Raw genomic sequence first — 23,421 nt, 5'->3', positions numbered from 1 at the left:
AGCTCCACCTGTGGAGGACCTGAGGGAATGCTCCTCTCCTTTTGTTCCTGGGAAAACTATGGTTATTTTGGGGGATTCTTAGTCTCATTAATAAAAGAATTTAAGCCGGGCGGTGGTGGCGCACGCCTTTAATCCCAGCACTCGGGAGGCAGAGCCAGGCGGATCTCTGTGAATTCGAGGCCAGCCTGGGCTACCAAGTGAGATCCAGGAAAGGCGCAAAGCTACACAGAGAAACCCTGTCTCGAAAAAAATAAAATAAAATAAAAAATAAAAAATTAAAAAAAAAGAATTTATAAATGGACTTAAACAAAGCACAAAGACAATTCCTTTAGAGTTTAAGAGAAAAGCAGTACAGGTTAGTTGAAAATCCCAGCAGCTGCCAGGAGATGGAGAAAAAGTCATGTCTTTTAAACTAAGCATGGGATAGAATTAGACAGTTTATCAAAAAAAGGAGAAACTGGCCTGGCAGTGGTGTCGAATGCCTTTAATACCAGCACTCAGGAGGTAGAGGCAGGTGGATCTCTGTAAGTTCAAAACCTTGTCTCAAAAAAACCAAAAAAGAAAGAGAAGGAGGAGAGAGAGAGAGAGAGAGAGAGAGAGAGAGAGAGAGAGAAGAGAGAGAAGAAAAGAGGAGAGAAAGAAAGGAAAGAAAGGAAGGGGGAAACTGGGCTGGAGAGACGGCTCAGCTGTTAAGAGCACAGGACTAGAGAACCCAGGTTTGATTCCCAGCAGCCATGTAGTGGCTCACAGCCTTCCCTAATTTCAGTTTCAGGGGATCTGGTGCCATTTTATGGTCTCTCTGGATACTGCATGAACATGCTTACAGGCAAAGCATCCATACACATAAAATAAAATAAAAAAAATTAAAGAAAGAAAAACGGGGCTTGGAGAGATGGCTCAGTGGTTAAGAGCATAGGTTGCTCTTCCAAAGGTCCTGAGTTCAATTCCCAGTAGCCACATGGTGGCTCACAACCATCTATAATGGTATCTGATGCCCTCTTCTGGCATTCAGGCATACATGCAGACAGAGCACTCATACCTAATATATATATAACTTATAAAGGTATATATATATATATATATATATATATATATATATATATATATATATATAAACTTTTTAAAAGAATAGAAAGAAGGAAATTAATAAAGAAAGAAAGGAGGGAAGGAAGAAAGGAAGGAAGACAGACAGAAAGAAAGAAAACCACCCCCAAGAATGGAAGTGGCCTAATAAGCTGAGAAAAGAACCCAAGAAGCATAGGGCATGCAGGTGTACGGTCTCTTAGAGCTCTCACCTCCTGTTTGTCTCTTCAGGGCTTTGTTTTCCTCATGCTGTGCTCGTGATGCCCCAGGAAGGAAGGGCTCTGGGTCTTCCTCTGCAAACAGACTTCTTTTCCGTTCATCTTGATGCAGCTTTTGCTGCTGCTGCTACTGCTGCTACTGCTGTTCTTCCTCTCCTGTCACGTTATTGTGGGAACCCTTGATCCCAGTACAGTTTAACATGCTGAGTCAGGACAAGATCAGAGGGCACCCACTTGTCCCCTGGATAGAGCCCCCAGGGCACAGTGGACTGGCTTTCTGTAGGTACTCAGATTGCTCAGAATCCTTCTGGAGACTTTTGGCCATCCTAATCATTGAAGTACTCCAGGCAGTGGGAGTATCAAAGCCCCTGACTTCTCGGGGCTGTGCTGTGACTCTTACACTCTGCCGACTATTCCAGCTGCTAGGCCCTGGGTCCTGGTTTCCACCTGTCGAGTAACACATGTTTTAGTGCAGTGGTCTTGAAGTACTCGGGGCTCTTGCTCCCAGCATGAGGCCAGCAGTGGCCTGGCCTTCAGATGTCCTGTCTCAGAGGGCAGCAAGGAGGCGACCTTTTACTCTGTTCTAGAATCTGACTCTGAGCCTGTTCCCGATCAGTGTTTTCTGACATGAAGTCATGACATAAGCAGAAATCTGCAGCTCAGGCTTCTGCACTTGCTTTAAGTTAGTGTCCTGGACCATGCTTGCAGCCAGCAGCTCCAGCTTCTCTTCTGTATGGTGGTTTATTTTCTCCTCCCGCTGCCCACTGGGCCTGGAGGTCTCCTTCCTTGTCAGTGCAGGCTCATGGAGGGCATGCAGTCTTCTCAGCTGTACACAGAGCCCTCTCATCCCAACCACCATCAGAGTACTAGCACTTAGCGTGGACAGCCGGGAGAGCGGGTCCCTTCCTGGATCATCTGACTCATTGGGGCTTTCCCCCTGTGCCTCCTTTGCATGTTGTCATTCAACCAGATTCTTAGCACATGTGAACAATGGTGGCCATTGTTTGTGCAGAGACAATTCTGTTCCTACCCATATACTCTCCTGACTGTGCTATGGCAAAGGACTGGCTCAGTCCATTGCTGGCAGCTAAGGCAATTCTATCTCTCTCTCTCTCTCTCTCTCTCTCTCTCTCTCTCTCTCTCTCTCTCTCTCTCTCTCTCTCTCTCTCTCTCTCTCTCACCTTTAATCCCAGCGCTTGGGAGGCAGAGACACAAAAATGTTTGAGTTCCAGACCAGCCTGGACTACAGATCGAGTTCCAGGACAGCCAGGGCTACACAGAGAAACCCTGTTGAAAACCAAAGCAAAACAACAACAGAATTTACCTTATTTTATGTATATGGGTGTTTGCCTGAACGTTTATCTGTTTATCACTTACATGTAGTGCCCATGGAGTCCAGAAGAGGGCATTAGATTCCCCAAAACTGGAGTTATAGGTGGTTGTGAGCTGCCCCCCTGTAAGTGCTGAAGTCCAACTGAAATCTTCAGGGAGAGCGGACAGTGCTCTTAACCACTGAGCTATCCCTCCAGCCCCCTTTTCTACCATGCTCCCCTGCTTCAGGATAGTCCCTTCTCTCCCTGGTGCTGTGGTTGGCTCACCAGCTCTATTTTCTTTTTCATCTAGTAAGACAGTAAATCACCTCATTTTTGTTTCAAGAGGTTCCAGTCTGTCCTGGCAGGGAGGGTGTGGTGGAACAGAACGGCTTACCTTCCAGCGGTCAGGGACCAGCAAGAGAATTCATGGAGTTTTGGTAACTCAGAGAAGCAAATAAAGGGGCCAAGGAAATGGCTTATCAATAGTGACTTCAGTCTTCAGCAGCCATGTAAAAAGCCAGGGGTAGTGGTTCTTGCTTGTAATGCCAGCACTAAGGAAACAGAAAGGCTGATCCCTGGAGTTTGCTGGCTAGCTGGTGTGGTCTCACTGAGGAGAAGGCTTGGTGAGATGGTTCAGCCAGCAAAAGCACTTGCTAAACAAGCCTGACAGATTGAGTTTGCTACCTGGAACTCCCAGTGGAAGGAGAGAACCAACTCCTAAAAATTATCCTCTGATTCCCTAATTAAAAATAATAAGGTAGATGGCTCCTAAAGAAACCTGAGGTTGACCTCCAGTTACATGAGCACATAGCTTTAATGAACAGTATTGGGACAAACAATAGCATTTACATATGGACAATAGGTTAAATGTTAGTACACATGGTTTCAGATGGCATATATAAGGTGTGATAGTATTGCTCTGCCCATGACCTTGGGCTGTACAGCCCGAAGGAGGCAGTGCTTCTTGTCTTTGTATGTGACCTCTTAAAAGGAAAGCGAGAAGGGTGGTGAGATCCCTTCTCCCTGCTTCCTGTTGTGATCAAACAGCCAGGTGGATTCGCTCCTGGTCAGATCAGAGGACGACTTCAGCTGTCTACTTGGTTGTATATTTGTGAGTGTATTTCCTCAATTTATAGCCTATTAAATTCCCTAGTATTCCTTAAGCAGACTCCCGTGGATTTCTCGAATTACCTGGGTCTCATCCTCAGCACCACCATTACCACCACCCCTGAAAAAAAAAAAAAAAAAAAAAAAGAAGAGTATATGGCCAAATCTCAGGGGAAAACATCGGGTCAACTACGAAATAGCTATCAGCATCCTGAAAAACTGGGGACTAAAGGAGACCAAAGGAGCAGGACAACAAGATGTGCATGGTTCTAAACTGCACCCTGGCCTGAGGAGTGCAGTGGAACAGCTTTAGTGAACAGTATCGGGACAGATAACAGCATTTGCATATGGACTAGGCTAACTGTAAGTGCACATTGTTTCAAATGGCATACAGAAGGAGTGCAGCTTTATTTGGCACCCAAGTAATTTTCCCAATAGTATCTTCAGTTCATTCAACAAGTGCTTATTAAAGGGATTGTTAGTGATTGGGCCCGAGTAGAGAGTGGGTGTGATGAAAGAAACGGAGTCATAGATGAAATCCCTACCCTGCAAAAATGAAATGACGCAGACTTGAAAACAGGCTCGAATAAAGGGAAATTTAACCTGGAATTTCCCAGGCACTCACAGGTAGACCTTGGTATTCTGTTGAACATAACAATTTCACAGAATATCCACATTCCTTTGTGTAGCCTGTTAGGGGAGAAATATGACCAACAATCACATCCAGACATAGACTTTGCATGCTGGAACACCTGGCAAGCAAAACCTACCGGTACGATGGTGGCATGAATATCCTAGTTATACACAATCACTTCCTGATTGGCTCTTAGGCCTACTCCTCAGAAGGGAGTGTAACAGGCTCCCAGATCTTAGCAAAGCTGATGTCACGAGGGAAGTACCATTCAGGCCATGGAACCCAACCTGTAGCCAGCACTACCTGCCAAAACCAAAACCAAGTCCTAACCCAGTGGTTCTCAACATGTGGGTCTCAAAGGACCCTTTCACAGGGGTTTCCTAAGACCATCGGAAAACACAGAGATTTATATTACAATTCATAACAGTAGCAAAACTACCGTTATGAAGTAGCAACAAAAATAACTTTATAGTCGGGGGTCACCACAACGTGAGGAACTGTATTAAAGGGTCTCAGCATTAGGAAGGTTGAGAACCGCTGTATGAATCCATCAAAGTTTATAGTTCTGGGAAAGTCCTTTGATGTTGGTTGTTTTTGCTCTTTTGGGGGGCCTGCCACCCAGCTCCCAAATAAATCACACTCAGAAGCTCATCCTTAATTATAAATGCCTGGCCCCAGCTCAGCTTGTTTCTTGCCAGATTTTCTTAAATTATCCCATCTACTTTTGCCTCTGGGCTTTTTCCTTTTCTTACTTTTGTATATCTTACTTTCACTCTTAGTCTGTGGCTGGCTGTGTGGCTGGGTGACTGGCTCCTAGCATCCTCCTCTCCTTGTTCTCTTGCTTTCTTTTTTTCCTCCCAGATTGCTCCTTCTATTTATTCTTTCTGCCTGCCAGCCCCACCTATCCTTCCTCCTGCCTTGCTATCGGCTGTTCAGCTCTTTATTAGATCAATGGGTGTTTTAGACAGGCACAGTAACGCAGCTTCACAGAGTTAAGCAAATGCAACATAAAGAATGCAACACATCTTGGCATCATTAAACAAGTGTTCCATGGCATAAACCAATGTAACACATCTTAAAGTAATATTTTACAACAGCCTTTAAATGTGGATACCTTGAAACAAGAGTACATGCCTGGCATTGTAGAGCTGGTTAAAAGCCTTTGGCCAAGGCCCTCTGGGAGCATCTACTATTAGTATTTTGCTAAATGGATATGTAGTGTAGTAAATTGCTCTTGCTCTCTTCGCTCTCTCTCTCCCTTCTCTCTCCATATGTGTATATATTCATGTGTGTGTGTGTGTATATATATATATATATTCATGTCCACAGATGAGTACTATAACAGGGCTCCAGACCTTAGTAGGCCCCCAGACCTTAACACAACTAACTTCAAGATAGAATTGCCATTCAGGCTGTAAAATTCTGTAAGTAGACACCACCTGCCAAAACTAAAACAAAGACCTAATCCATCACAGTCCATAGTTCTGGGAAAGTCTCTAAATGGACTAACCTTGCTTTTTGGCTTCTGTAGTTCTGCTTCTGGCTAACTGTTTTTATTAACTGAAGTATGTCAACCCAGAACATGTTTTTTGTGCATAAAAGATCACCCTGAGAAAGACTTGGAGCTACACTGGGATCCCAAACACCCAGTGTATTCACCAGTCAGCTAATAAAGACTTTCTATTGACTTAAACCTATGTGTGGGCAGTCTTCTCTGGTGAATACCCCGTAACATTTCTGGAGGTCCCACAGAGATCCCAGACTAGACCTTGAGACATTGGGGGTCTCAGGGCTCCTTGGAGGGAGGAAGAATATGGTGGTCAGGGGACTCAGGGAGTGAACAGCCGCCTGCTCTGTCACCTCTGGAGCTAAGTCTGGTTAAGGCGCCTGCCTTCTGTCTGGTCACATAGGAGAGGTTGACACAGATGCTGATCCAGTGTCCAGGATCCCTGTGAGATGTCACTGGATCCCTCTGCCTGTTCAGATGTATGGATGTATGGTGGCCACCCCGGTCGTTTTTAGTGTGTGTGTGTGTGTGTGTGTGTGTCCTTCTAATAATGTGTTTCTATCCATTTTGTTCCCTTGTATTGACCAATGGCTTTCTCTGGTGTGAGACCCCACCCCCACCCTCTGGCTTAAGACCTTTGCTCCCTCCTGTTGGGGACCTAAATCCTTTTGGTTCTGCCAGGTCACCCAGAAAAACCCCCAGAATCTCCACCTGTCCCACTCCAGAAGAAGGGGCACTTGCTTATTTCTAATTTTGTTTTTTGTTTTTTTTGAGACAGGGTTTCTCTGTGTAGCTTTGGCTGCTCAGGAACTCGCTGTGTAGACCAGTCTGGTCTTGAACTCAAGAGATCCGCCTGCCTCTGCCTCCTGAGTGCTGGGATCCAAAGGTGTGCACCACTACCCAGCATGCATTTGCTTGTTTTGTTGCTTGATTCCTGCTCATGGTCAGGTTTGGTCCCTGGGTGAGGAGGTGAGGAGGAGCTGGACTGCTCAGCCATGGCTCCTGCCATCTAAGCCTAGTGCACAGGGAGGGAGGGATAGTTCCCCCAGGTGAGCATTCCCTCTGCCTCGTGCCTGCTCTAAGCAGCCCCAGGGAAGGGGAAGTTCTCCTGAACTGAGCCCAAAGAAAAAGAGAAACCTCCACTCCTTTCTCTTTCATAATTTATTCCTTCTAGTTAATCAGTGATGTGTATAATTGGAAAACTCAAAACCTACCAGTCTCTGAAAGAAAAAAAAAAAGTAGAAAACTGCCCCAGGGCTGGGCAGGGGAATTGTTGCTAAGTAATGAAGCCTGTACAGAACAGATTTTCCCTTCTGTCCAACACTGACCAAGGAGACTTTGAACAATTTTCACTAGGTCCTTTTAAAAAGGATTAAAGGCAACTGCTAAAAAGATGTCCTTTGTTACCCAGTCAGGCCCAGATATTAAAAAAAGTTCTAAAAGTTAAAAAATGTAAAGATATAAGTAGATCCCAGCTGCTGGAGGTAGCTCAAAGGATGTTTAACGACAGAGAACTGACTTCGACAAGACCTATTGCATAAACTGGAAATCACTGTCGCCTTCCCTGATGTTGGAACGCAGTTAGTTAGACTTGTAAACTTTACCCAGAAAATGTTGCTGTCTTACCCTCTGTCAGAAGAAACCACCCCCCAGGACTGGCCCAACACCAATCTCCTGTAATTATTCAACTAACCAGTTTAGCTACCTTTGTCCAGACAATACCCAATGACTCTGGACCAAAGCGGAAAAGGCAGTCCCTTATTGCCTGGCTTGAAGAGACAGGCATCCTGCCAGTCATCCTGGAATAGGCTTCTCCTGCTCATGAAGAAACATGGGACCTCTGGTTCTCACGAGTCTGATTCTTCCAGAGAAACAGGCGTACACTGACTTGGACCTGAAAGATGCATTCTTCAGCCTCCCATTGGCAGAGGTGAGTCAACCGGTCTATCTTAGCTAGGGTTTCTATTGCTGTGAAGAGACACCATGACCACAGCAACTTTTATAAAGGAAAACATTTAATTAGGGCTGGCTTACAGTTTCAGAGGTTTAGTTCATTGTCTTCATGGTGGGAAGCATGGCAGCATGCAGGTAGACATGATGCTGGAGAAGGAGGTGAGGGTTCTACATCTTGATCGGAAGGCAGCAGAAGAGGTCTGTTCCCCACTAGCCAGACTTGATCTTTTAAAACCTCAAAGCCCACCTTCACAGGGACTCACTTCCTCCAACAAGGCCACACCTACTCCACAAGGCCACGCCTCCTAATAGTAACACTCCCTATGGGCAAAGCATTCAAACACATGAGTCAATGGGGGCCATTCCTATTCAAACCACCACACCATCTTTGCTTTTAAATGAACAGACCCAGTGGGAGGTTAGGGGGCGACTTACGTGGACCAGTTGTCCCAATGATTTAAAAATTAGTCAGCCCTGTTTGATGAGACACTCAGTGCTGACCCGCTGCCCATCCATCAGAAGTTTCCTGGGAAAATAGGTTATAAAAGGGCCACTGAGGGACTGCTACAAGAGTTACAGACCTTGGACTACAGAGTGTTGGTTAAGAAAGCCCATCTTTGTAGAAGGTTACCTATCTTGACTACCAGCTGAAGGGAGGCAAAAGGAGCCTGTCTCAGAGTAGGATTGCTGCCTTCCTTCAGATGCCAGCTCCAAAGACTAAGACACAGGTTCAAGAGTTCCTAGGTGCAGCTGGATATTGCTGCCTCTGGACACCAGAGTTTGTGGAGATACATCAGCACAAAGTGGGGCGCTGAGCCCCTAATCTGGACTGAGACCAAACAAAAGACATTACAAGCGGGGGTGGGGTGGGGTGTTTAACCCAAACTTTGGGGCCATGAAAACGTCCTGTGACATACCTGTCCATACAGGTCTTTCTTTGGACCACCAGCCCTCTAATAATGACACGGAGACTTTTTATTAATTATGAAAGCTTGGCCTGAGCTTAGGCTTGTTCCCAACTAGCTCTTAAAACTTAAATTATCCTGTTTATATTAATCTACATTCTGCTATATAGCTTATTACTGTTCCTCAGTACCTTACATCCAATTTCCTTTGAATCTGACTGTCGAATCTCCCTCTTCAGATTCTTTCCCAGAGTTCCTATCTCTCCCTGGAAGTCCTGCCTATCCTCTCCTGCCTAGCTATTGGCCGTTTAGCTCTTTATTAAACCAATCAGAAGGTGCCTTAGGCAGGTGAGGTTAAACAGGGACACATCTTTATGCAGTGTACAAAAAGATTATCTCAACACCTATCCAAACAATTGGACCCCATAGTCACAGGATGGCTCACCTGTCCAAGAGCAGTGGCCACAACTGCTTGTTTAATAAAAGAAAGCAAACAAGTTAACTTTGGATCAAGATTTTGTTTTGTTTTGTTTTTCAATACAGAGTTTCTCTGTATAGCTTTGGTGCCTGTCCTAGATCTCGCTCTGTAGACCAGGCTGGCCTCAAACTCACAGAGATCTGCCTGGCTCTGCCTCCTGAGTGCTGGGATTAAAGGCATGCACCACCACTGCCCAGCTGGATCAAGATCTTATACTCAAAGTGGTGGCACACATCTTTAATCCCAGCACTCAGGAGCTAGAGGCAGGTAAATCTCTGAGTTTGAGGCCAGCCTGGTCTACAGAGCAAGTTCTAGAACAGCCAGGGCTACACAGAGAAACTCTGTCTTAAAAAAAAAAAATCTTTTTTTTATTTTAAAGATTTATTATGTATTATGTATACACTATTCTGCCTACATGCCAGCAGAGGGCACCAGATCAAATTATAGATGGTTGTGAGTCACCATGTGGATGCTGGGAATTGAACTCGGGACCCCTGGAAAAGCAGCCAGTGCTCTTAACCTCTGAGCCACCTCTCCAGCCCCCCAAAACAAAATTTTATACTCACAGCACTCCATGACATGGTTGAGGCCCTCCTCCGAGGAGCATCAGAACACGGTCTGTCTAATGACTGTGTGACCCAGTACCAGGCCCTATTCCTGGTCCACCCTCGAGTCCGATTTGAGAAACCCACCGCCATCAATTCTGCTACCCTCTTGTCTCATGACACAGGTCCATGACTGTCACGAGATGAAAGATGAAACCAGGTACGTGAGAACTGCAATAATTACTTTACCAGAAACAATTTGGGCCCAAGACAGGTATCCTAGCTTCATCACCATCTACATGGACTGTCAGTTGCTGTGTTTTTACTACTGGGCATGTCCATGGCAGGATCTATAGAGAAAGACGGCTTCTCTCTGCTGGGAAAAAGGAGATTAAAAATCTTGGCCTCCAAGATGCTATTTGGCTTCCCGTACAAATGGCTGTCCTCTCCCCCTGGGGTGCTGACCTGGGTGCCTGACAAAAGGCCCTAAGACCAGTGGGGCCTATAATATTCTGATGACGTCCCAGGATCCAGTGCTGCCTGAGACTCCATGGTAAAGAAGAAATGGGCAGCTCAAACCCACAGGTTGATGGAGGACGCTAGAAGGGAAGATAATTCTCCCATATAGCTAGAGTTTTTCTCTACGGGTCCCGCCAAGTCCCGGCAGTCTTATAGCCCACTTATAAAATAAACACACCGATGCTTATATTACTTAAACTGCTTGGCCATTAGCTCAGGCCTACCACTGTCTAGCTCTTACACTTATACTCAGCCCATTTCTGTTAATCTATGTGTCGCCACGTGTTCCGTGGCTTTACCTGTTGCCTCTGAATGATGCTGTCTGGATGGCAGGCTGGTGTCTCCTCCTCTCCCCTTCCTGTTCTCTCAATTCTCCTCTCTGCTAGTCCTGCCTATACTTCCTGCCTGGCTACTGGCCAATCAGTGTTTTATTTATCAATCAACCATCCACAGCACTCCCAGAAACAACTGGCAGGACTCTGGTAACTGACCTTCACCAGGCCACTCATCTGGGGTTTACAAAACTTTCTGAGTTGCTCAGACCAAGGTATGTTATACCTAGACTGGACAGCTTATCGTGGGATGTCTCAGCCAGATGCCAGGTTTGTGTGCAAGTGAATCCAAAACAGAGAGCCCTTACCCAGGAAGGGGTCAGAATGGGAGACCAACACCCTGGTGAACTCTGGGAAAACTGAGTTCACCAAGATCCTGCCTGTTGTGGGGAGGATAAAAGTACTTGCTAGTTTTTATAGATGGCTTTTCCAGCTTGATAGAAGCATTCCCTACCCAGACTGAACTGCTCAAACAGCAGGTAAAAAGCTCCTCCAGGAACTGGTCCCCTGATTTGCGCCCTCCCCCACCAGCAATGGGGTCCGACAATGGCCTGGTTTTCATGGCCAAAACCTCTCAATAGCTAAAGCTTTAGACATAGATTGAAAACTTCATTGTGCAGATAGAATTCAGAGTTTTAGGCAGGTAAATATCAACATCAACAACAACAACAGGAAGCTGGGCAGTGGTGGTGGCACACACCTTTAATCCCAGCACTCAGGAGGCAGAGGCAGGTGGATCTCTGTGAGTTCGAGGCCAACCTGGTCTACAAAGTGAGTTCCAGGACAGCCAGAGATACACAGAGAAACCCTGTCTCTCAAAAAACCAAACCAAACCAAAACAACAGGACATTAAAAAAAATCTAACTAAACTCTCATTAGAGCCCAGCAAAAGATGGACAGGCCTCTTTGCTTTGCTTTGGCCTGCTGCAGCCCATATAGGGAGGGATTTACCCCCCTTTGAGATTATGTTTGGAAGACCTCCCCACTGCTTCCAGGCTCAGAGAGCAGCAGTTGGCAGAACTCTCTAAGCATGCCGTTCTCACTACACACCCTCCAGTTCTCCGTACAGGCGATTCATTAAACTGTCTGAGATACCCGGCTGACCTCTGCGTCCACAGCCAGTTTCCCCTTGTTTGAATCCAGTGATACCATCTGGGTCAAGTGAATGGCCAACTGGGCACTGAAACTAACCTGGAAAGGACCCTAGAGGTGATTCTCTCCACTCCTACGGTAGTAAAGGTAGGGGGCATTACACCATGGATCCACCACACCCAGGTCAAGAAAGCAGAAGCTTGTGGACCCATTAAAATTAATGTTTCTTTGGGCCCAGGGCCCTGCCACTCCTTGCCCCTCTACCTCCTCCTGAATTGTGTTTTGCACTATGGGTTTGAATACAGGGTCATGTATTCATGTGGAGGTCAGCCCCCACTGCCCTCAGACCTGGACTGGGAACTAAGGAAGACAGATGCAGGGAAGGTATTAGCTAGTGTGACCACAGACCAGCCACCCAGATTCATCTTGATCTTTACTTACTGATGCCCACTTTAAGTGTCTGCTGTATGGACAAAAAGGGAAAGACATGGGAATTTATCACCTTTTGTGATAGAATACAGAGTTTACAATTTTATGTATGCCCAGCAGCTGGGCCCCCCAGTTGCCAGAAATAAGGGAATTTCCATTGCAAAAACTGAAGCTTCCTGAAAAATCCTTTAAAAACAGTGCAGCTTTTGGGAAACAGGAAAAACCTGGGGAAACAGACCCTATGCCGCAGGAAGGTACCCTGGGGATAGAGTTAATCATTCCCAGCCAAAAAATCAGGGAGGATTGCCGGTTATGCTTAGACACCTGGCCCCTGTACTACACAGGGTTAGGAACTAACCAGACTGTCAGCCCACTGACTGACAAAACTCACTGTGACTGGGGGCAGCCCAAATTAATGTTACAAGGATCTAAAATTTCTCTTATATCCAAAACCTTTAACCTAGGCATTTCTCCTTATTCTGATGCTGGCCATTCTGCCTTATGGGTTAATTCATCTGGACAACAACAATATTACTGAGCCCCTGAAACTACTTGGTGGACATGTACCAATGGTTTGACTAAATGTGCCTTTTCTTAACGCTTTCCAAACTAAGTAGACGGGTTGACCAGGACCCAAAGATATTAAACCAAGTTAGATTCCCTTACAGAAATGATCACACACACACACACACACACACACACACACACACACACACACACGAAATGGTCCTACAAAATTGGAGAGGCTTAGTGTTAGAATTCTGCTCTCACTCCAGCTGCATGACCGTACATGCGCAGTTCAGGAGTTAAGCCAAGGGTCTTGTGTCTTGCATCAGTGTGCGCTGATGACTACGTGCTAGCGGTGTGGTCACGCAGTCAGCGCATTGGTGATATAGCTCTGTAGGCCCACTTGCACTTTAAAGAGCCGTGACTCAGACTCCACCCTCTCTCTCTGTTCTGTTCTCTCTTTCCCCCCACCATCTTTCCCTCTCTCTGCACATGCTCCTTTCCCAGGCCTGGCTCTTTTGTCTCCCCCACTTCCTCCTAATAAAGCTCTGCTACTACGTAGTTGTGGCCATGGCTTGTGACCTTTCCTTGAGGTACCAGTGCCGCCACCAGTGCCGTTTATAATTCTTTCACTTAGACTTCTCATGAGTCAGAGGAAACTATGTCTAGCTTTTGGGGAAAATCTATTGTTTCTGTGCTAATTGATCAGGGATAATTAAAAAAATCTTGCCATGGCTGGAAGAAAAACTCAAAAAGAAAAAGAAACAAAGACATCAATCAGATAATTGATACCAGTCTCTGTTCTCTTGGTCCCCCTGGCTAACTACTCTGCCATCTGCACTGGCTGGGCCTTTAATTCTCATTTTGATGGGATTAACAGCGAGGCCCTGAATCTTAAACTAAAATAGGATGAATTCATCATTTGACTCATTCACTAAGACCAGTGGGGAATGCAATAGGGTCCCAGATCTTAGCACAACTGACTCCATGGTGGAAGTACCGTTCGGGCTGTAAAACTAAGCAGATAGACAGTAACCACCTGCCAAAACTAAAACAAAGACCTAATCCATCACAGTCCATAGTTCTGGGAAAGGCTTTAAATGTACTAACCTTGCTTTTTGGCTTCTGTAGTTCTGCTTCTGGCTAACTGTTCTTATTAACTGAATTATGTCAATCCAGGACATGTTTTTTTTGTGTGTGTTTAAACGCTCACCCTAAGAAAGGTTTGGGGCTACACTGAGATTCCAAAAACCCAGGCCGGCTAATAAAGACTTTCTATTGGCTTACACCTGAGTCCTGAGCAGTCTTCTCTGGTAAATACCCCACAACAGTGCAGCTTTCAACCTTAGTTGGTGAAGCCTTTTTTGGCAATGGGCCATGGTCACAGTGGGAACTCATGATTGTGTAAAGTGCTGAGAAGAAGTGACTGCTGAGTGGTTGGCCCAAACAGGACATCAGTATCACCTGTTCTGAGGCTTAGAAAACATCACAAAAGAGAGGACAAGGTGCTGTGGGAACTCTAGGGTGGGAAAGACCACAGACAAAGCATGGCTGTTGTCCTCTGTATGTAACGTGGACACAGCAATTGTGAACACTCAGCAGGGGTGACTGTCTGCATGGGGTCTGAGAGAGAAAGTGAGGAGGGACATGAAGGTAGGATGGAGGCTAGCTGGGAAGAAGAGGGTAAGCAGGAGAGCTGGGGGATGAGAGAGGGTAGCGGGAGGTGAATATGATCATACACACGTATGATAGCATCAAATGTTTAAACTTCCTGCTTGGGCCGAGGATGTGGCTCAAGTCTGTAATCCCAGCACAGAGAAAAGTGAACCAGAGGATGGCGACTCTCCCAACAAAACAAAACAAAATTTCTGGGCAAACAGAACAATATCGACAACAGAGACTGAGGGAGACAGGGAGAGGCAGGGAAGGAAGGAGAGAGAGATATCTTTCTTTAGCTAGTATTGCCTTTTTAGAAAAAAAAAATCACAGAACATAACCATTATGAAAATCTCAAAAAATACCTGAAAATATACTGACTCAGTTAGCTTGACTTTTTTCATTTTTAAAATTTTATTTATTTTATTTTCCCCTGAGATAGGGTTGCTCTGTATGGCCTTGGCTGTCCTGGAACTTGCTCTGTAGACCAGGCTGGCCTTGAACTCAGAGAGATCTACTTGCCTCTGTCTCCCAAGTACTGGAATTATTTTTTATTTTATGTGTATGACTGTGGGCCTGCATGGATATCTATGCACTACATGTATGCCTGGTGCCCATAGAGGCTGGAAGAGGGTGTTGGATCCCCTGAAAATGGAATAACAGATAGTTGTGAGTCACCATGTGGATGATAGAAATTGAACATGGGTTCTCTGGAAGAGCAGCCAGTGCTCTTAACCACTGAGTCACCTCTCCAGCCCCATTCAGCTCAAATTTTACACTCCTCTGTTCCTTTGTTGTTGGATTTATAATGCAGACTGAAGGAAAGAATTCAACTTTGTGTGTGTGTGGTGCTATGGATGGAACCCAGGGTCTAGTACATGCTGTGCAAGCACCCTACCACTGGGATATTTCTCAAGAATACATGTTTTTGCCAGGCATGGTGGCATATGCCTTTAATCCCAGCACTAGTTAACCATAGAGGTCTGCAGGTCTACACAGACAGACAGGAAGTGATAGAGCTGGGTGGAAAAAGGAAGTGATGTAGCTGGGTGGAGAGAGGAAGTAAGATGCAGGGCACAGAAAGGTATATAGGCGTGAGTATACAGGAAGTAGCTCTCTCTTGGGCTGAGGATTTCCTAGTGGTAAGAACTTTTTGATCCCTAGGCAAGCTTTGTTTGTTAACACACAAAGAAAAATCATCACAACCCTGGTCATATCAGAAGAAAAGGACTGCGTATTGTTGGAAGCTAAGAAAGCTGTCGGGTCAGGATGGGGGATCTCTGGCTGATAACACTTATAGCATTGAGGACGTTTCTGTCCAACCGACCCCACTGGGATCCTAACACTGACCAAGTAAAGAGGCATTATATATCGACCTCAGACTTTCCTGGCTTGGCTCCAAGCAGTAGACAGAAGCCCACAAACCTGTCAAAAGTAAGTGAATTCATACAGGGGGCCTCGGTTTATCCCACTGGATTCCTAGAGTGCCTTCTAAAGACTTCCTGTACTTATATGCCCATAGACCCAGAAGCACCAGAGAACAGGCAGGTGGTCAACATTGCCTTTGTCACTCAGTCGGCCCCAGATATTAGAATTTACAAAGTTAGAGGGATTGAAGGTATGAATAGGTCCCAGTTGCTGGAAGTAGCTCAAACGTTGTTTAACAACGGAGAACCAATTGAAAGCCAGAAGGGTAAGAGACTTACCAGGGCCATAGCAATGGCCTTATAAGAAAACCCAGGCAATAAACGAGTCAGATGCAACAGGCAAGAAGGAGGCCAGCATTAAAGAAAGACCAATGTACCTACCGCCAGGAGAAAGGCCATTGGGAAAATGAGTATCCTCATCAGAAGAAGAAGGCCCACATGCACTAAAGTTAGAAAAGTGACAGGACACAGGGCTCCTAAGCTTTAAGCCCTCAGGAGCCCAGGGTAACACTTAAAATTGGGAGTGAAGCAATTGGCTTCCTAGTAGACATTGGGGTGACATATTCAGTCCTTAAGAAGCCCCTCGGCCAATTGACTGATCAAAAGATTGTCCAAGGGGCAACAGGAAAAATGACCTACTACCCCTGGACCACTAACCCATTCCATAACCCATAACCTAGGTAGGGGACAGTAACCCACACTCTTGGTCATGCGTGATTGCCTCTACCCACTATTGAGAGGAGACCTTTTGCATAAGGTGAAAGCTACCGTCACCTTCTCCGATGATGATAAGACGCAGGGAGGCTTAAGATAGCCAGCAAAATGTTGATGTCCTGCTCTCTTTCAGAAGAATATCTCTTGGCTGAAAGTTCTGCCCCCAATCAAAAGATACAGTTAGACATCTCTCAGATTTGTCTCAAAGATTCCTGGGGCTATGGACAGAAAAACAGCCTCTTGGAACTGGCCCAACACCAAGTCCCTATAATTGTTCAACTAACCAGTTCAGCTACCCCTGTCCAGATTAAACCATACCCGATGACCCTGGAAGCAAGAAGGGGAACTCCGTCCATATTGCCAGGCTTAGAGACAGGCATCCTGGTACACACCCAGTCACCCTGGAGTACATCTCTGCTGCCTGTGAAGAAACCTGGGGCTTTTGATTGTAGACCCATCCAAGATCTGAGGGAAGTGAATAAGAGGGTTGACACCATCTACCCACAGTCCCAAATCCATACACTCTCATGAGCCTGATTCCTCCAGAGTTCACTGTCTTGGAGCTGAAAGATGCATTCTTTAGTCTTCCATTTGCAGGAGCAACCCAGAGCTGAGCTTACAGCCAGTGACTTCCCAGGACCATGTTGCCCCAAGGATTTAGAAACTCTCCAACCCTGTGTGATGAGGCACTAAGTGCTGACCTCCTGCCCTTCCATTAGAGGTTTCTCGGACCACACTCTTACAATATGTAGATGACCTCCTTCTAGCTTCTAAAACTAAAATAGATTATAAAGGGTCCACAGAGGGACTGCTGCAAGAGTTGCAGACTGTGGGTTCCAGTGTCGGCTAAGAAAGCCCAATCTTGTACACCAGAGGCTACCTATCTTGGCGCCCGGCTGAGGGGAGGGGAAAAGGAGCCTGTCCCAGTACGGTCGCTGCCATCCTTCAGATTCCAACTCCAAAGACTAAGAGACAGATTCAAGAGTTCATATGTGTGGTTGGCTGTTGCTGCCTCTGGATACCGGGTCTGTGGAAATAGCCAGGCCTCTATACGGTACCACAAAGGGGGCCCTGAGTCCCCTAATCTGGACTGAGACTAAACAAAAAGCATTTGAGGCTTTAAAAACAATTCTGACTTGGGGGTCCAGCCTGAGCGCTTCAGATGTATCAAAACCTTTTGTTTGTCCATGAAACAAAGGGCATTGCAAAGGGGGTTTTAACCCAAACTTTGGAAACGCGGAAACGCCCTGCGGCATGCCTGTCCAAGATTGGACCCTGTAGCCACAGAATGGCCCACCTGTCTAAGAGCTGTGGTAGCTACCACTAGTCTAATGAAAAACAAACAAGTGAACTCTGGGTCAGGATCTTATACTCACACTGCCCTACGGGATAGGAACACCAGAATGCTGGCTGTCTAATGCCTGTGTGACCCAGTACCAGGCCCTACTCCTGGACTACCCTCCAGTACAGTTTGAGAAACCCATCACCATCCATCCTGCTACCCTCTTGCCTGATGACAACCCACAGGTGCTCATCCATGAACCACAGGGCCAAAGCTGCCAAGTTTACTGATGGCTGGGGCTGGAACTTTGCCACCTACTTTAATTACATTTGTAGCAGCTTTCTGTTGTTGATGGTTTCCTTCACTGCTTAAGCTTTTCTTTAATTCCTTTCCACAGCTGGAAGCTTAGCTGGGTGGAGTCTTGCCCCACTTAAAACGTTCAACTGCTTTCTTAACCCAAAGTCCCAAAGTCCACATTCTGCTAGCAAGCAGCAGGGTCAGGTCTGTCCTGGTACCAACTCTGTCTTAATCAGTCGTGTTCTATTGCTGTGAAGAAACACCATGTTCAAGGCAACTTTTATAAAAGAAAGTATTTAATTGGGGCTTGTTTACAATTTCAGAGGTTTAGTTTATTATCATCATAATGGGGAGCATGAACCGGCTCAGGCAGGTCATGCTACTGGAGAAGTAGCTGAGAATTCTACATTCGGATCCCCAGGTAACAGAAGAGAGACACACTGGGCCTGGCTTGGACTTTTGAAACCTCAAAGCACCCACCCCCCCAACACACACACACACACACACACACACACACACACACACACACCCGCAGTGACACACTTCCTCTGACAAGACCACATGTCCTAATCCTTCTCAAGTAGTGCCACTCCCGGATGACTAAGCATTCAAATTTGAACCTGTGGGGGCCATTCTTTTTTTTTTTTTTTGGTTTTTCGAGACAGGGTTTCTCTGTGTAGCTTTGCGCCTTTTCCTGGAACTCACTTGGTAGCCCAGGCTGGCCTTGAACTCACAGAGATCCGCCTGGCTCTGCCTCCCGAGCTGGGATTAAAGGCGTGCACCACCACCGCCCGGCGGCGGGGGCCATTCTTATTCAAACCATTACAGCCTCCAAAACAACTCATTGAAATGGTGTTTTTCCTGCCAGGTACAGAATGTGGGGTATGTGAGGGGCTGGGGCAGTGAGGGCTGAGGGCACATGCAGAGGCATCTGGAATCTCTCCAGAAGGCAGACAAAAAGAAACGGTGACTTGGAGAACAAGACTAATAGGAGGTCATTGAGAAGCCTCAAGAAGAACCAAGGACCGAGCCGAAGGGTTTAGAGGACCAGAAAGGTTGAAGAATGAAGAAGAAAAGACTGTAGAGTGTGTGCTGGCTAGTTTTTTGGTTAACTTGACACAACCAAGTCATCTAGGAAGAGGGAGCCTCAGTTGAGAAACCGCCTCCATCAGATTGGCCTGTAGGCAAGGCCTCCATGAGATTGGCCTGTAGGCAAGTCTCTGGGGCATTTTCTTGGTTAATGATTGACATGAGAGGGGGCAGCCCACTGTGATTGGTGCCACCCCTGGGCAGGTGGTTTCAGGACTGTATAAAAAAGCAAGCTGAGCAAGCCACCAAGAGCAAACCAGTGAGCAGCATTCTTCCATGGCCTCTGCTTCCGATTCTGCCTTGGAGTTCCTGTCTTGGGTTCCGGCCCTGATGTCCTTCAGTGATGGACTATGATCAGAATGTGTACACCAAATAAACCTTTCCCTTTCCAAGTTGCTTTTGGTCACGGTGTTTTATGCAGAAACACAAATCAAACTAGGCCAGCCAGGGACAGGGTATTTGTGACTAAGATCCTAACGCGTTCACTGGAGAGGAAAGCTACTAGACCAGGAAACCTTCCAGCTGCTTGAGCCCCGCCCTTCTCTGGATCTCGGTTTTCTCAGCTATTCAGTGCGGGGACGGGGTTCCAGGCTCCCAGGAAGTCCAGCTCTGGGCAGTGGTGGGGAGGCAGCACCACTTCCTCTTCCAGTCTCCTTACCTGGTGTGGAGGAGATGGGTCTCTCTGGGCACAGCCAGTACCCCATGCTCACCCTCAGCTAATCTCTTCTTGTGGCTGTGAGGTAGAGGTAGGAAAATCAGGTGTGCTGTCAGAAGTGAGACTGAACCAGGGAAGCCATCTTCAGCTTCCTCAGAAGAGGGGCCAGTGAACCGCAAGACTAGGTTGGTATGAGTTAATCCCCAACTAGTTAAGTCCTTGCTGAGTGCTCTCGGGCCTGTCACCAACCCCCAGACCTCAGACTCCTCTGATTCTCCATGTATGGCTCCTAGGGTAGTTCAGAGACTACTGCACCCTTATCATTTAGTCCTCTGCCCCAGGAAAGTTCAGAGTATATGTTTTTCCCTTGGAGCCCTGAAAATGAACTAGAAGTATAATTTCCAAATAAAATACAAGATGTCCAATTACATTCAAGTTTCACAAAGAACATCAGTTGACCAGGGACAAGTTTATACTAAAAGAGTATTCATATCTGTTAATCTAGAAATCAAAGTTAATTCAGTAACTTTTATTTTAAGTTTTTACAGAGATGTGTTTAGTCTGGCATTGAACTTTCAAGCAATCCTCCTGCCTCAGTCTCCTGAGTAGTCGTGGGTCACTGCACAAATAACTTGGTGTTTGTTTTTCCAAGTCTAGAAATCCCATTTAGGGGGAATGCCCATGCCCTCAACAGCAGGGACAAGCAGACTGGAACCCAAGCGGTAAGTGTGGGTGACATTGGGACTCCCTGGCACTAACATCAGGCCACCAGGTGGCAGCCAAGGTCTACACAGCTTTGGCTTCAGGGGGGCTGGCTCCCAGAGATTTTGACAATGAAGACTTAAAGGGACAAGGACCCTTATTCTCTCAGCTTCTCCCAACCCCATACCCATCTGCTCATCCTCAACCTCTTCTATCCCATGAAATCAATGCACTTTTGTCTAGTCACACTCCAGCCAGAAGTTCAGGAAGTGTTCCCCACTCATAAACATTAGACACAATTTTCAAAAAAGAATAGCCTTCTGTTTGACTCCTCAGATTTCTTCGTAAGTAAACACTACGCATGCCAGGCTTCAAGGCTGATCCAAGCATGGGGCACATCCCTGCAATCCAAGTGCTTGAGAGATAAACACAGGAGGATCAAGACCAGCCTCAGTCACATAGCAAGTTGAAGGTCACCAGGCCACTGGAGACCATGTTTCAAAACAGACAAACACAGACACATCCACATAGACAGACAGACAGACAACATATGAGATACACACACACACACACACACACACACACACACACACACGAGAGAGAGAGAGAGAGAGAGAGAGAGAGAGAGAGAGAGAGAGCTGTTCTGTTTGATACCTCTAGTGAGCACTTTAGATGTAAATCTAAATTGAACAACACAGTAAGTGTGAAGTGAACACAGAATTTGTTTGTTTGTTTCTGTGTCTCACATTGGGTGAGACATAGGGTCTCACATAGCCCAGGCTGGCCTTAAACTCGATATGTAACTGAGGATAACACCGAGCTTCTGATCCTGTCTCTCTTCCTGAGAAGAGATGGTCCTCAATACCATGCTAGGCTGTTCAGAGAATTTTTTTTTTTTTTTTTTTTTTTTTTTGGTTTTTCGAGACAGGGTTTCTCTGTGTAGCTTTGCGCCTTTTCCTGGAACTCACTTGGTAGTCCAGGCTGGCCTCGAACTCACAGAGATTCACCTGGCTCTGCCTCCCGAGTGCTGGGATTAAAGGCGTGCGCCACCACCGCCCGGCTTGTTCAGAGAATTTTTAAAGGCAGTATGAAAAAGCCTGCAAAGTACCCCATTCATCATTTTAAAATGTTAATGACAGGTCAAAATAATATTTGGTGCAGTACATTATATAAAATATATTACTACAATTAATGTCCTCAGTTCATTACATTTTAAGCCACAGCAAGAATATTTTAGGTTATCTCCATGGTTTGCATTAGCGTTCTCTTGCTCAGGGCTGGCATGAGCACAGTCTTATTATTTTGGGGACAGGGGTCTCCTGTAGCAAATTCAGGCTGGCCTTGAATTTGCTATGTAGCCAAGGTAGACTTTGAACTCCTGATTCTCACGCCTTCACTTCCCAGGTTGGGATTACAGGCACAGACAACCCTGCACAGCTGTGTTCATCTGTCAGGCAGGTACTGGGAGGTGTGGATTCATTAGCTGACAATCGTAACTGCTTCCAAATCACAGTAGCCAGGAGAGCCTGGGGCCTAATACAAACATCCCTCTGCCCTTGAGGCCTTGAGTATAGATATAAGACCGCTACTATTCAGTCAACCACAGGTCAAATTCTATAATGAGACCTCTCTTGAGTGTCCTGATTCACTTTTGATGTTTCCCAAATACCCATTCTTTTCACTCTATGGGTGGGTTCAGCTCCCAGAGCTTTTTTTTTTTTTTTTAAGATTTATTATTTATTTATTTATTTAGGTTTTTCGAGACAAGGTTTCTCTGTGTAGCCCTGGCTGTCCTGGATCTCGCTCTGTAGACCAGGCTGGCCTCGAACTCACAGAGATCCATCCGCCTCTCTCTGCCTCCCAGGTGCTGAGGTTAGAGGTGTGCATCATTACCACCCAGTTGTTTTGTTGTTGCTGTTTGTTTGCTTTTAACATGTATGAGTCTTTTCCCCACGTGTATGTCTGAATATCATGTGCGTACCTAGTGTCTGAAGAGGTCAGAAGAGAGTATTGGACGCCCTGGAACTAGAGTACAGGTGGTCATGAGCCACAATGTAGGTGCTGGGAATTGAATCTGGGTCCTCTACAAGAGGTTCTTAACCATGGAGTCCTCTCTTCAGCCCTGTAAATAAATATGATCATCAGAGACACAGATAGAAACAATCAAGACGCCATAGGTTCTGGTTACACAAAACCTCCAGTAATCATTCTCTGTCTGCCCTCCAAAAGGAGAGACGGGTAAGGACTTGCCTAGCTGAGGATCCCAGAACTTCTCTTTTTTATTTAATTTTACTTTATGTGCATTGGTGTGAAGGTATCAGATCTCCTAGAATGGGAGTTACAGACAGTTGTGAGCTGCCACGTGGGTACTGGGAATTGAACCTGGGTCCTCTGAAAGAGGATCCAGTGCTCCTAACCTCTGAGCCATCTCTTCAGTCCCAATCCTAGAACTTCTTAAAGGCCTCACATATGCTGGGTAAGGTTACCGGATGTATCAGGAAAACCATGGGACACCAGGTAAGTCATATTTATTTAATGACTTTAAACTCCTGAGTCTTCTTTCTCTAACCCCCATGTGCTGGGATTGCAAGAATGTGCCACTACACCCAGCTGACTATAACTTAAAATAACAAAAAAAATTTTTAAGGATTTCTTTTTATTTTTAATTATGTTATGTACATGTGTTTGTGTGAGATGTGTATTTGGGTGCATTTGTCACTGAAAGCCAGAAGAGGGCATCAGATTGCCCAGGAGCAGGAGTTTGGGGCAATGAGTCATGGGTACTGGGAACTGAACTTGGGCCTTCTGCAAGAGCAGTAAGAGCTCTTAACTGCTGAGCCATCTCTCTAGCCCAAATAACAAAAATATTAACGTTGAGCCAGTGAGAGGGATCAGTGGGTAAAGATACTTGCTGCCAAGCCTGCTTATCTGAGATTGATCCCTGGAACATGCATGGTGGAAGAAGAGAACTGATTCA

At 46.0% G+C, this 23,421-nt stretch overlaps 1 non-coding gene across 1 annotated transcript; it reads right to left on the bottom strand.

Annotated features, from left to right (window-relative positions):
* Window positions 1-22,592: 22,592 nt before the first annotated feature.
* Window positions 22,593-22,705, bottom strand: LOC131921298 (U8 small nucleolar RNA). The gene has a single exon (XR_009381928.1). It is a non-coding gene; the product is annotated as a U8 small nucleolar RNA (small nucleolar RNA).
* Between the last annotated feature and the right edge of the window lie 716 nt (window positions 22,706-23,421).

Source organism: Peromyscus eremicus, chromosome 10 (genome assembly GCF_949786415.1).
Source record: "Peromyscus eremicus chromosome 10, PerEre_H2_v1, whole genome shotgun sequence".
Lineage (NCBI taxonomy): Eukaryota > Metazoa > Chordata > Mammalia > Rodentia > Cricetidae > Peromyscus > Peromyscus eremicus.
Note: the sequence above shows the minus strand (reverse complement) of the source record. Positions and strands in the feature narration are given on the sequence as shown.